Below are 12648 nucleotides of genomic sequence, written 5' to 3' on the forward strand. Positions count from 1 at the left end.
ATCTCTGCTCACTCCTTTTATATTCAGTGCCTTTGGACTACACTGACACTCTGCAGAATAACAAAATAACGCGCTGGAAGCTCGATGCATGCAGAGTGTGTTTGTGGGAAAATGCAAGAAAAACTTCTAACATATGGATGCGTTAGGTTGGTATAAGTGGTAATACATCTGCGACCCAGGATTTGTGCTGCACCCAGCAGCGGGGTTTTACAATGTAATCAATCACAGGATTAACAAGTTCCCAGTTTTATAGGAACTACAGTGAGGCTTCACACATGAAAGGGATAGTACCGTCAGAGCTTCTCTTTTTAGATTTGTTTTCAATCCGTTTCAAGTTGACATTTTAGCCCTCCATTAAAAATGAGGAAACGAATAAAAATGAAAAATGGACAGTACTGTACCCTAACAAGATTGGAGATGTGACAGAATGATCATGAAGGTAATAAATACAGTTTTAGGATTCAAAAAATTGATTTCCATGAAGTCAAGTCAAGTCAAGTTATGTTTATTTGTATATCCCTTAATCACAAAGAGTCTCAAAGGGCTGCACAGGTTATTGCAAACCACAGGCTATTATTACAGACTATTACTACACCATCTCCTGATCTAAAACCTACATGAGGGCAAGCAAAAATTCAAAAACCACAACATGAAAATAAAGAAACTTTGAGAAGGGACTGCACATGAGGTAATCCCCCTTCCAGGATGACCAGGCTGCCACGGGTGTTGCAATGACACAGATATTGTCAACATAAAATATATGTTTACTTATATGCTCTAGAATAGAAGTATGTTTTAAGCCTAGATTGAAACAATTCCACTGAGGTTGCAGATCGAATCTCAGTGGGAAGAGCATTCCACAGCACCGGGGCCCGAATGGAGAACGCTCTCGAAACTGAGTATCTCTTCTTCAAACGAAGAGTTTGAGGGCTCAATTCAAACAGTTTACATTAAAATTCATCTACAACAAGAACGCTATTTCTGGAGCTGAATTATAATGACAAAAACGCTACACCAACTGCACCTCAACTAAGATATTTTCCTAGAAAAGCGTACTTGCATCTTATTTGCAAGTTCAAGTTCACCTAAACCGGCTTTGAAAATAGATCATAATCCTTTATTTGAACAAATGTTTTTTGAATTTATCTAAAAAAAAAGGCTTATTTATATTCTATAGTTTATGAATGACCTATATTTCATGTTGACAATATATGTGTATTGTTTGTTAATCCATTGCATCCTGGTCATCCTTTTTACTTTATTCTTTATTTTTGATTTTATATTACACTTCAGTTATTTTATAGTTATTTTAATTTTCATGAGTGGTCCCTTCTCAAGGTTTCTTCATTTTACTCATGCTGGGGTTTTTGAGTTTTTCCTAGCCCTCATGTAGGTTTTAGATCAGGGGATGGTGTAATAATAGTGTGTAGTTGGCAATAGTCTGTGCAGCTGTTTGGTACTCCCTGTGATTAAGGGCTATACAAACAAACTTAACTTAACTTGACTTAAATTTAATTACATGCTGTATTTTATAAACTATAAACTGTATCTTTTCTGTGTATTTTTTTTTTCACCACTAAGGGTTCTCTAAAAAAAAAAATCAAAGAATATAGGTGAAAATTCAATGCAAATGTTTCCATTGTGAAACCAAACAGATATTTTTTTAATGGTTAGAGTTAATTAACTTTTTTTCTTGGATTGATCCGCCGGGCCTTGCAATTTAGACACATATTTATGATATTGCCCTCTGAGATATGATGTGCAACCTCAGTGAAACTGTTTAAATCTAGGCTTAAGACACACTTCTATTCTATAGCTTTTGAATGACCTATGCTTTACGTTGACGATGTCTGTGTTTTGTTTGTTAATGCTACATCTGTTGCATGTTCGGACATCCTTTTTATTTTATTTTTCATTTTATACATTAATTATCTAATAGTCTATTTTTATTGTTTGTTAATGCAACATCCATTGCAGCCTGGTCATCCTGGAAGGGTGATTACCTCATGTGCCCCTTCTAAAGGTTTCTTCATTTTCCTCATACTTTCTAGTTTTTCTTTGCCCTCATGTAGGTTTTAGATCAGGGGATGGTTTAATAACAGTCTGTGGTTTGCGATCATCTGTGGTCTGTGCAGCCCTTTGAGACTCCTTGTGATTAAAGGCTAAACAAATAAACATGACTTGACTTGACCAGTTTAGTTTTAATCTGGAAAAGTTGCTCAACTTTTGTGCTGTAATACTGCAATTCAATGAAATTTATTTAAAAACAAATCACATTTACATGATAAATCATGTATTTTTCCTTATGAATCAAATACATTTGTTTTACTTTAAATAAATAGTGTTTGTACCACGAGGAAGCGCTAGATAATGCACACTATCCCTTTAAGTCCAGTATCAGCTCATGATTGTGGACATTTCAATGCCTAGAAAGTAGAAAGTGTAAATGCGTGTTTGCCAAAAAACTGGTCATGTTAGATGCGAGCAAGAGGAAAAAAGAAAGCGCCGTTTAAGTAACACAAGTGCAGAGAAAGAGTCACAGCGCCGTGAATCACACATTTCTTGGAAAATGAAGGGGAGGATTGGCCGCCTATCACTCCGACTGCAGTGTGACTTATGTAAGAGATTCTTGTGGGGGCAGCCTTCTGCTTCATACTGCATTAAAAATATGAAGGGGGGGTGGAGGGTGTAGACAACCTGTTCAGACTCGTCAAAACAGCCACTTTGCTCTTATGGTGGGAGCGCACGCGTTTCAGGGAGTCTCGCTTCGCCCGCCCACGGATCGATCTGCAGCAGGAAGTGAAACGAAACCCGAGCTCGGCGCTTAAACTTAAATACTCGAGTATCGAGACGTGCCATCTGCAGGAAGTGAACAGTGGAAAGCAACCTGTTTGTGTCTGTAGCTGTAGACATGATAGACATGATAAAGTTGTTTGTGTGTGCTCAAGTCCATTTGGATTGCAGAGTTTTCTATTATTGATCATCAAGTTTTCCAGCAGCTTGCTTTTTCATACCAAACTCATCAAGCATGTCTTAGTGGACCTTGCACTTGGGAAAAAAAGTAATAGGGGCGTTGGTGAATGTTCCTCTAGAAGAGGCGTTGGCAAACTACGGCCCGCAGGCCTCATACTGCCCGGCTTTTGAATCCGGCCAGCCGAACGCAAATAATAAAAGCTATTACCTCCCCAAGGCTCATCTCATTCAGGAATCTTAAGGACAACAACGTTAACACTTTCAAAATTGAAAGTATCACAATCCCGGATTTTCCCACCAATCCAGACGAACTCTCGGCACTCTACAAAAACAGTTTAACCCATGTACTCAACTCTCTTGCCACACAGAAAACACGGTCTGTCTTCTTTTCAACATCTGCTCCCTGGTTTACCCCTGATCTCCAGTCACTGAAGACCAAAGGATGCCAACTGGAACACCTTTACAAAAAAACTGGAATCACAATAAACAAAAACTTGTACAACACTCAATATTAATCTGGACTCATCTCCCCTAAAAAAGCAAGACCAAGTCACTTTTCTGTTGAGTAAACAATATTCTCCAGCCCCCACAACTCTACTCCTGATGTGTTTCTTTAATGTCAAAATCAGCCTCATCCACAAGCTCCTCGTTCCAAACCTTCTCCAATTTTGACACCTGCACCCTGCCCCTGCAGTAATATATTCTCCTCCTTTCATTTACCCAGTACCAATTAATTATCCGAATTAATTTCTTTATCCAAGCCCTCCACATGTCTGCTAGACCCTAGTTCCTCATCCCTGGTCAATTCCTACCTGTCTTCTCTGCTTCCCCTCCTTTCTGCCATTATTCATTTTTCACTTTACACCAGTACTGTTATTGTCACACCAATTGTGAACAAAATTGGTTCATACCCCAAACTTCAATAACCTTTGCCTTCACTTGGCTTAACCCACACCCCCTCCAATGGTTCCATTTGTACCTCACAGGCCGCACTCAATTCATTTAACTCGAGTCTTTATTCTCTGACCCCTCTCCAGTCACCTCAGGTTTGCTCCAGGGCTCTGTCCTGGGGCCCAGTTTTTTATAACCTACCATCTCCCCCTGGGTTATATCCTCTGTAAATTCAACGTTTCCTTCCACTGCTTCGCGGGTGACACCCAACTCTCCCTTTCCTGCGAACCCAACTCCACACTCCCACCACCCTACCTCACCTCTTGCCTATCTTGAACAAAACCACGGTTCACCGTCGACTTCTTAAAAATAGAAAGTAATAAAACTGAATTACTTATCATTGGCACCAAATCCACCCTCTCTAAAATTGACAGCTCCTCTCTTTCCATTGACAATTACTCAGTTTTTCCCTCCCCTTATATCGAAAGTCTGGGTGTCATCTTCGACAGTACACGCCTCAACCCCTGTGGCATGAGTTTTTTTTGGGGGGGACACAATGCAGTTCAGTTCTCTCTTATATAAATAACATCACACGGTCAGCTTACCTTCACCTGCGCTCCATCAACCGTCTTCGCCTTTCTTCACCTCCCACACTTCCGCCATCGTCGTCCATAGCCTTGTTACCTCACGCCTTGGAGACTGCAATTCCCTCCTCTACATTCTACCTCAAAAGTCCCTCCATAAACTTCAGCAGCCCGCATTGTCACGAAAACCCCCTCTTGCCATGTTATACCGTCCTTCAGCAACTCTACTAGCTCCTAATCAACCAGCGGAGCTTTCAGCTGCTCTGCCACCCAGTTCTGAAACTCATTACCACCTGACGTCCGGTATCCTGCCACCCTGTCTACCTTCAAATCCAGACTCAAAACCCACCTCTTCAGACTTGTCAATTCATAATTTTCCCCCTCTTTTTTAACTTCACTTTGTGTTTATTTCTTATTTAGCAAGTTGCTTGTGTTATGGTTGTTTGATATTCTGTGCACAGCGAATTTTGGTGTCCTAAAAGTGCTTTGAATTAAAATGTAGTATTATTTTTATAATTATTGTTATTATTGTTGAATATGCTAAAAAAGTGCTAATAATATTTATTGGCCTTTTGCTGCAATTCCCACTCTAAGATGGCACACTCAAACCACATTGAACGTTGTTAGAAGAACATCACCTGTTCCCAGTTTTACAGGAACTACAGTGAGGCTTCACACATGAAACAGATAGTACCGTCAAAGCTTCTCTTTTTAGATTTAGCCCGCCATTAAAAATGAGGAAACGAATGAAAATGAAAAATGGACAGTACTGTACCCAAACAAGATTGGAAATGTGACAGAATGATCATGAAGGTAATCATTACATAGTTTTAGGATTCGAACACTGTGTCAGCAGATACTAAAAATCAAATCAAGTGATCTTTAGTTTTTTATTTTTTCCCTCAGCAAAATTTAAGAACCCAATGCGGCCCAGGTGTCAAAAGGTTTTCCCAACCCTGCTCCAGAAAAAAAAGCACAAAATAGTCTACTAAAATTATGAATATTTGTTGACTGTCTTAATACTTCCGTCCGCTTATCGCAAGTTCGTTTGTATGTTAGTACTCAGTTTGACCTTTCCAGGCTATTACTTTCATGAATAGGCTTACGTGACAAAAGCCATTAACAGTCTGATTAATCAATGCACGAAGGATTATTAGTGAAACCATCAGCTAATGCTCCATTTGAATATTATTTATCTTACGCAAATGCGGTTGAGTTTTCTTTACCCAGGAACAGGCCTGCATTTGTAATCAAGAAAAAAATCCTAAAGCTTACGTTTTAGAATTATTTTTTTAAGCCAGACAAATCTACCTAAGCTAGCTTGAGTTGAGAAACAGGAAACAGCGGAGACCCGAGATCAAGATGTATAATGCCAAGGCTCACTACATGAATTTATGTGGCCTGCAAGGGCAAATGAATTGTGTCAACTGCAACCCATTTAGAATAAATCATATTGAGTTATTGAAAACCTTTTCGAACGTTTTTATAGTAACTTTGAAAATAGCAAAAAGGTATATTTGCTTCTGATTCCAAAACAATTGATTTATTTGATATATTAATGACATTGAGCCGAAATTTTGGACCCCAAAGTATGCTCTTTTAGAAATACCCATGGAATAACAGATTAACAAGAAAACATAGAGATTTCAGATTTCAGGCTGAAGTTTTCCGAAACACATTAGGTGAGTATTAGTATATTGTATTAAAAATCTTTCTAAAGTTGTACACCACAGCAAATAGAAAACTATGGATGGATGGATGAAAGACCTAATAGACAGACAGAAAGAAAAACAGACAGTTTGTTACCTCCCGTCTCGATTACTGTAATGCACTACTCTCCGGTCTCCCGAAGTCCAAAATCAAGAGCCTTCAGCTGATACAAAATGCTGCAGCGAGGCTTTTAACTAAGACAAGAAAGTTTGATCACATGACCCCGATTTTAGCTAACCTGTATTGGCTCCCTGTTAGCTTAAGATGTGATTTTAAGGTTCTGTTGGTATCTACCGAAATCATGCATGGACTTGCTCCCTCATATCTTTCAGATTTCATTTCCCCCTATGTTCCTGTCCGGAGCCTTCGTTCTGAAAATGCTGGTCTACTAGTGATCCCAAGAGCCAAGAAGAGATCTGCAGGTTGGAGAGTGTTCTCCATTCAGGCCCCAGTGCTTCCCCCTGAGATTCAATCAGTGGAACTGTTAAAAATCTAGGCTTAAAACACACTTTTATTCTATAGCATATTAATAACCTATATTTTATGTTGACAATATCTGTGTATTTTTTGCCATCATGTAGGTTTTAGATCAGGGGATGTGTCATAATAGTCTGTGGTTTGCAATAGTCTTTGCGGCCCTTTGAGACTCTTTGTGATTAAGGGCGTCACAAATAAACATGACTTGACTTGACTTGACAGAAAGACAACACAGACAGACACATTGGCAGACAGCTAGCTAATAAATGCAAGAAACACAAAAATGCACATCTGCATTATATCTTAAGGATTTAGGTTGGTTCATTTCATAAGACTGTTGATTAACAAGATCAGTAAAAGTTTATCCAACATTACTAAGTACATTCCTCACAATTCTGCCAGCCAATAGGAAACTTTTAAAACTGTCAACAAAAGGCACTGTATTCGTAAAATTAAAATGCCCAGAGCATTTATATGTTTTAGCTACTGACGGACTTCTTCCAACACTGCTTTAATTTTTTCAGGACATATACAGTTTACCGGAAAATCTAAGGTTGTCACTGGAACTCCTCGATGATTATATTATATTTTAATGTCTGTTAGTTGTCTGTCCCTGTGCGCCCTGCGATTGGCTGGCAACCAGTTCAGGGTGTCCCCTGCCCACTGCCCGATGATTGCTGTGATGGGCTCCAGCACCCCCGCGACCCTACTGAGGATAAGCGGTGCAACTAATGAGATAATGAGATGAGATGAGTGACTATCACGTTGAAACAGAGTTAGGGTCTTGATTTTAGGCAGGCAGGTGGCATGCTCAGCTTCAGAATGACACAGCACACACTAGCTGGCGTTAATGGGTCCCTCAATGAAGTGCAGCTCTCTGATGCCTGCATCAAGCATTAGAGCATCCAAGACACACCCACCACCATGCTCTTCTGTTGGCAACTTGCTTTTGCACTCCTTGCTGGTTTCACTTGCCTTGTCTGAACCAATTCTTGTTTTCATCAGACCAAATGAGATTATTCTGGATAAAATTCCATTCTTGTGAGCGGATTTTGTAACACCAAATCTAAAGCACTAGCTACCGATTTTAACCGGCTTAGACCTTGTGATATTAATGAGTCACATTACACTGGGGACGGCAAATGTATGCTCAACTTGCACATTTTGACTAAGGGGTTTACTCACTTTTGCAACTTTCGTTTGACCTGCAAAATCGTGTAATATGAGTTATTTTGACGGATAAAAAGATGTAATGGTGATGAAGATGTACACAAACTATTTGTAATTGTGTCTGTCTTCTGCGATGTTCTGTCGATTCAAAATAAGCGTGGGCGTGCTCACTTGTTTTTAACAAAATGTATGACACATAAATAGCTTCCTGCTTGATGTAAAAATTTCCCCTTAAATGTCTTTGCAAGAGCATTCTGAGTTGACAATTTAGGACCCAAACGTCTTCTAATTGGCAGATTGACACGTTAGCTGTTTACAAAATACTTTCGCGATTAGTCGGAAAAAGAACAATTTGGTTGATTTCAATGAATCAATTAAAAAATAGGTTAGCAACGTAGTGTGTTAGCCCATCAGATTTGAGCTATGTGTGTTCGGCCTGGCTTTTCTTTTGGGTATTCCATCAACTTCCCACATCACAAATAAATAAATGTAAAATGATTTTGTTTTTTTTTACTTGTCTAAATGTGCCTTTCATAGGACAAGCAGTGCAATCTGTTTTTGGCCTCTGGCCGAAAGACAGCAGGGAATGGCTAAAACATATGTCAGAACCCGAACAGACGGTGGACCCAGACGGGTAACATTTTCACACAAGCTTTATTTTACGGAAATGAGGCAGTCATGCGAGTGAACACAAACGCCAGTGATTCGGCGATCGCTGGGCGGAAGAAGTGAGACAGAAAAGTCAGGTGCGGGAAAACAGGAAGCCAGAGGCAGACGAGATCGAAACCTGACATGATAGACAGGATCGATACCAGATACAGGATACACGAGCAGATACTGGACAGGACGGAACAGACGGGATCGATACCTGATACTGGATACACAAGCAAGATACCAGACAGGATGGGACAGATGAAATTGATACCGGATACTGGATACTGGAGCAAGATACCGGACGGGACGGGACAGACAGGATCGATACCGGATACTGGATACAACAGCAAGATACTGGGCAGGACGGGACAGGCGGGATCGATACCGGATACTTGTTACACGAGCAAGACACCGGACAGGATGGGACAGATGAAATTGATACCGGATACTGGATACTGGAGCAAGATACCGGACGGGACGGGACAAACAGGATCGATACCGGATACTGAATACAACAGCAAGATACTGGACAGGACGGGACAGACGGGATCGATACCGGATACTTGTTAAATGAGCAAGATACCGGAGGGGATGGGACAGACGGGATCAATACCGGATACAGGAGCAGGATGCCGGACAGGACAGGACAGACGGGATTGATACCGGATACAAGAGCAAGATACCGGACAGGACGGGACAGACGGGATCGATACCGGATACTCGATACTAGAGCAAGACACCGGACAGGGCGGGACAGACGAAATTGATACCCGATACTGGATACACGAGCAAGATACCAGACAGGACGGGGCAGACAGAATCCATACCGGATACTGGATACACAAGCAGGATACTGGATAGAGTCAAAATACACGTCTTGCAAGTGCAGAGGTTCGTTGATGGACTGACAAGGAGTGAATGGCAGCACTGAGTTTAAATAGGAGGGGAGCCAATCAGGCAACAAGCTGCAGCTGGCGCCAAACGAGCGCGCCCAGGTGAGGGCAATAGGCAATCATGACAGCGTAATAGTGATAAGCGTCACAGAAAATAAAGGATGGAGAATAAAAAATGGAGAGTAAGATTTTTGGTCAAGCAAAAAGCTTCCTAATAGCGACGTTTGTTTCAACAAATGTTACAGTTCAATTGGGCTGTTTCCAAACCTAATTTGACCCTAGGGACATATGTTACATCAGAAAACCTTGACATCAAACCACCATCATGTTATCAAATTAAATCATATGATGTACCTAACTAATGCCGCTCCATTGTAAAATGTGAATAAACGTAGATTCAGAGGTTAGTTTGTGATTCCTGCTACCCAACAGAAAAATATTAACAACATAATGTCACTGGCACAGTGATGTGCAGTCAGGGGAGGCATGCAAAGCTGTGCCTCACCTGTCATCATGGAAACATAAAAACAAAAAATATTAGATGGCTAAATGTATTTAGTGTTAGAGTTCTTTCTCATTTAACTTCACAGTTTTGGGATTTTCTTTTTCAAAATAGCTAAATATTTAAATTGTATTAGAAACATTATTAATACAATGAGTAAGTCATGTGCTGAGGTTCAGAAAATGTGTTCTCATTGTCAAAGGACAACCTTGTTTGGAGCATCCGATCATTCATTCACAGTTAAAAGAAAATGCAAAGATCTATGAATATTCAGAATAAATAAAGATAAAAAACAAATACCCACAGGTAACCCAATATACACATTAAATGTAAAAGCTCTGTTGCCATAGTGCCCAATTGCCCCCCCCCCCCGTGTGGCACTAGCTCGTTGACAGTTTGGCATTCCGTCTATTTAAGCTGAGTGTGCTCTCTCTTCCTTTGTCAGTTGGTCAACGAACCTCTGCCCCGCAAGACGTGAGTTTTGACTCGGTTCTGTTTCCTGTTGGTATTTCCTGTCCGATATTGTTCCAGTTTATTTTTGTCCTGTTTAATAACAGTTTACAGTTTCCTTCCCGTCTATTTTTGTCCTGTTTATTATTCTCTCCAATTTTCGTTCCCGTCACGTTTGTCCTGTTTTATTTCGATATCCTGTTTCATTATCAATCCTGTCTGTCCCGTCCTGTCCGGTATCGACCCCATCTGTTCGATATCTACTCGGGCAATTGGTATCGATCTCGTCGGCCTCTGGCTTCCTATCATTTCACGCCAGACTGCTGCCTAACGTGCATGACTCCCCTTTTCCCATAAAATAAAAGGCTTGTGTAAAAAACATCGCGCATTTGGGTCCTGATCCTGTTCCGGTTCTTGACAAGCTCAGACATGGTACGATAAAAACTCAATATCAGCATAATTCAATCAGTCAATGTTTAGGTGCAATTGTGTCAGGCAATTGAGGCACACAATTCTCTTGCCTCACGACAGAGGGCGATGATGAGACCAGGGACTCTAATTCAGCACACACCTCAGCCCCAAACGATAGTTTTTGTGAAAATCAAGTCAAGCTGTCCAGCAGATATTTTCTCCTTGGCCTTTTTCTCCTACTGAAGGATTAGCTATCTATTGATGCTTTTATTCAAAAGGAGCGGCGCATAAACTTCATCAGTAAGGCAATAAAGCGTTTTTTTCTATGTTACAGTTTATATATTGCTTTCTTGCTCTCCCAATGAAATGATGAATACGATATATGTTTATTTATTTGTAAATCTGGCTGCTAAACCAGACACGAACTTCACTGCACGTCAATGCATACGTGAATAAATACACGTACAGTGGAACCTCGGTTTTCGAACGCCTCAGTTCAAACAAATCGGAGTCCGACCAAAAATTTCGAAAAATTCTTGCTTCGCTGTTCGGTCAAAAAATCGTAGTTCGAACGCCGGTAATGCGTGAGTGGGTACGCTAGGGTGCGATGCTGAGCAGCGTACGGATGTAGATCGCTCTTTTCGTGACCAACTGTTATCGCGGTGAAAAAAGAAAAATAGTGCGTACAACTATTGCATTTAAGAAAGAAATAGTAGCAAAATATGAAGGAGGTGTGTGAGTGTCTGATCTTGCTAGGGAATAGCCCACCGTCCACCTGCGCCTTCTGATGACCACCGAAAAGGTAAGAAATCCTATTCATAATTATTTTCTTTATCCTTTTTTTTATTTTTACACGTTCATGTTAGCGTAATCTTTCGTACGGAAGATTACGATAACGCGAACGTACAATTAGCCTGGGTTAGCATTATGTTTACGTTGAACATTCAGGTAAACATTCAGGGTGTTGGAACGGAGCCCAACATTGCGGGTGTTGGAATGGAGCCCCCTTTCCAATGAACCGCTCACAACTTGTTGTGGAGACCCGGGTGCTATATGACTTGTAAAAGACCCGATTTTTTTATTTTTACACGTTCATGTTAGCGTAATCTTTCGTACGGAAGATTACGATAACGCGAACGTACAATTAGCCTGGGTTAGCTTTATGTTTACGTTAAACATTCAAGGTAAACATTCAGGGTGTTGGAACGGATTAAAACAATTAACATTATTTTTAATGGGAAAAATGAGTTTGGTGATCGAACAAATCGGTTTTCGAACAGGGTTCTGGAACGGATTATGGTCGAGAACCGAGGTTCCACTGTATGTCGTTAAAGATACAATATTAGTAGTAAATAGATCATAACTCGAAAATAAAATCATTTTTCAAAAAGAACACTGCCGACCACAAACTATAACGTGCAAAATAATTACTATTTGATCTGTTTTAGTACATAGCCTATAAATAACACACCCCTGAAGTCTCCACTCTAGAGATAGCGTTTAACTGCAGAAGAATGACGCTAAAATAGTCCATAAGTAACTTAATAAGAGCGAGCACTCCTAAAAACTACCAAGTGAATCTTTCGTCAAAACATAATAAGGACGAAAGAAAACAATTGGTGACAAGAAATTAAGGTTTTTCTGCAGAATGTTCGCCACTGGCGTGTTGCAAGTGCAATCGAGTCTCGCGCTCGCCAAAGCAACTTGAATCGAGAGGACGGACCGAACCGGACGGCGCGGATTGTCCGAAACTCAAGTTCGTTACCTGTCAAATGCACCGAGTCGATCGACAATGCCCCCCTAAAAGTGACCGCTGACTTTTCTGGGCGAAGAAGGAGGAGAACCGGAGCCGGTGATCCGGATTGAGGGACTCTTGTGCGCCAGTAAGCAGTAGGCGCCGCCTCTGAGAGAGAGTAAAACAGAGTGAGATAGA

General features: G+C 40.7%; 1 protein-coding gene across 1 annotated transcript in view; it reads right to left on the bottom strand.

Annotated features, from left to right (window-relative positions):
- The window catches only part of dgkaa (diacylglycerol kinase, alpha a), a 67146-nt gene extending 54498 nt beyond the window's left edge, over positions 1-12648 (bottom strand). Inside the window, exon 1 of the mRNA XM_088330891.1 lies at positions 12481-12648. The gene's annotated coding sequence lies outside the window, so the exon portion shown is untranslated. The remainder of the gene's footprint in view (positions 1-12480) is intronic.

This window comes from Urocampus carinirostris, chromosome 3, assembly GCF_059441175.1.
Source record: "Urocampus carinirostris isolate Australia breed hairy pipefish chromosome 3, RoL_Ucar_1.0, whole genome shotgun sequence".
NCBI lineage: Eukaryota > Metazoa > Chordata > Actinopteri > Syngnathiformes > Syngnathidae > Urocampus > Urocampus carinirostris.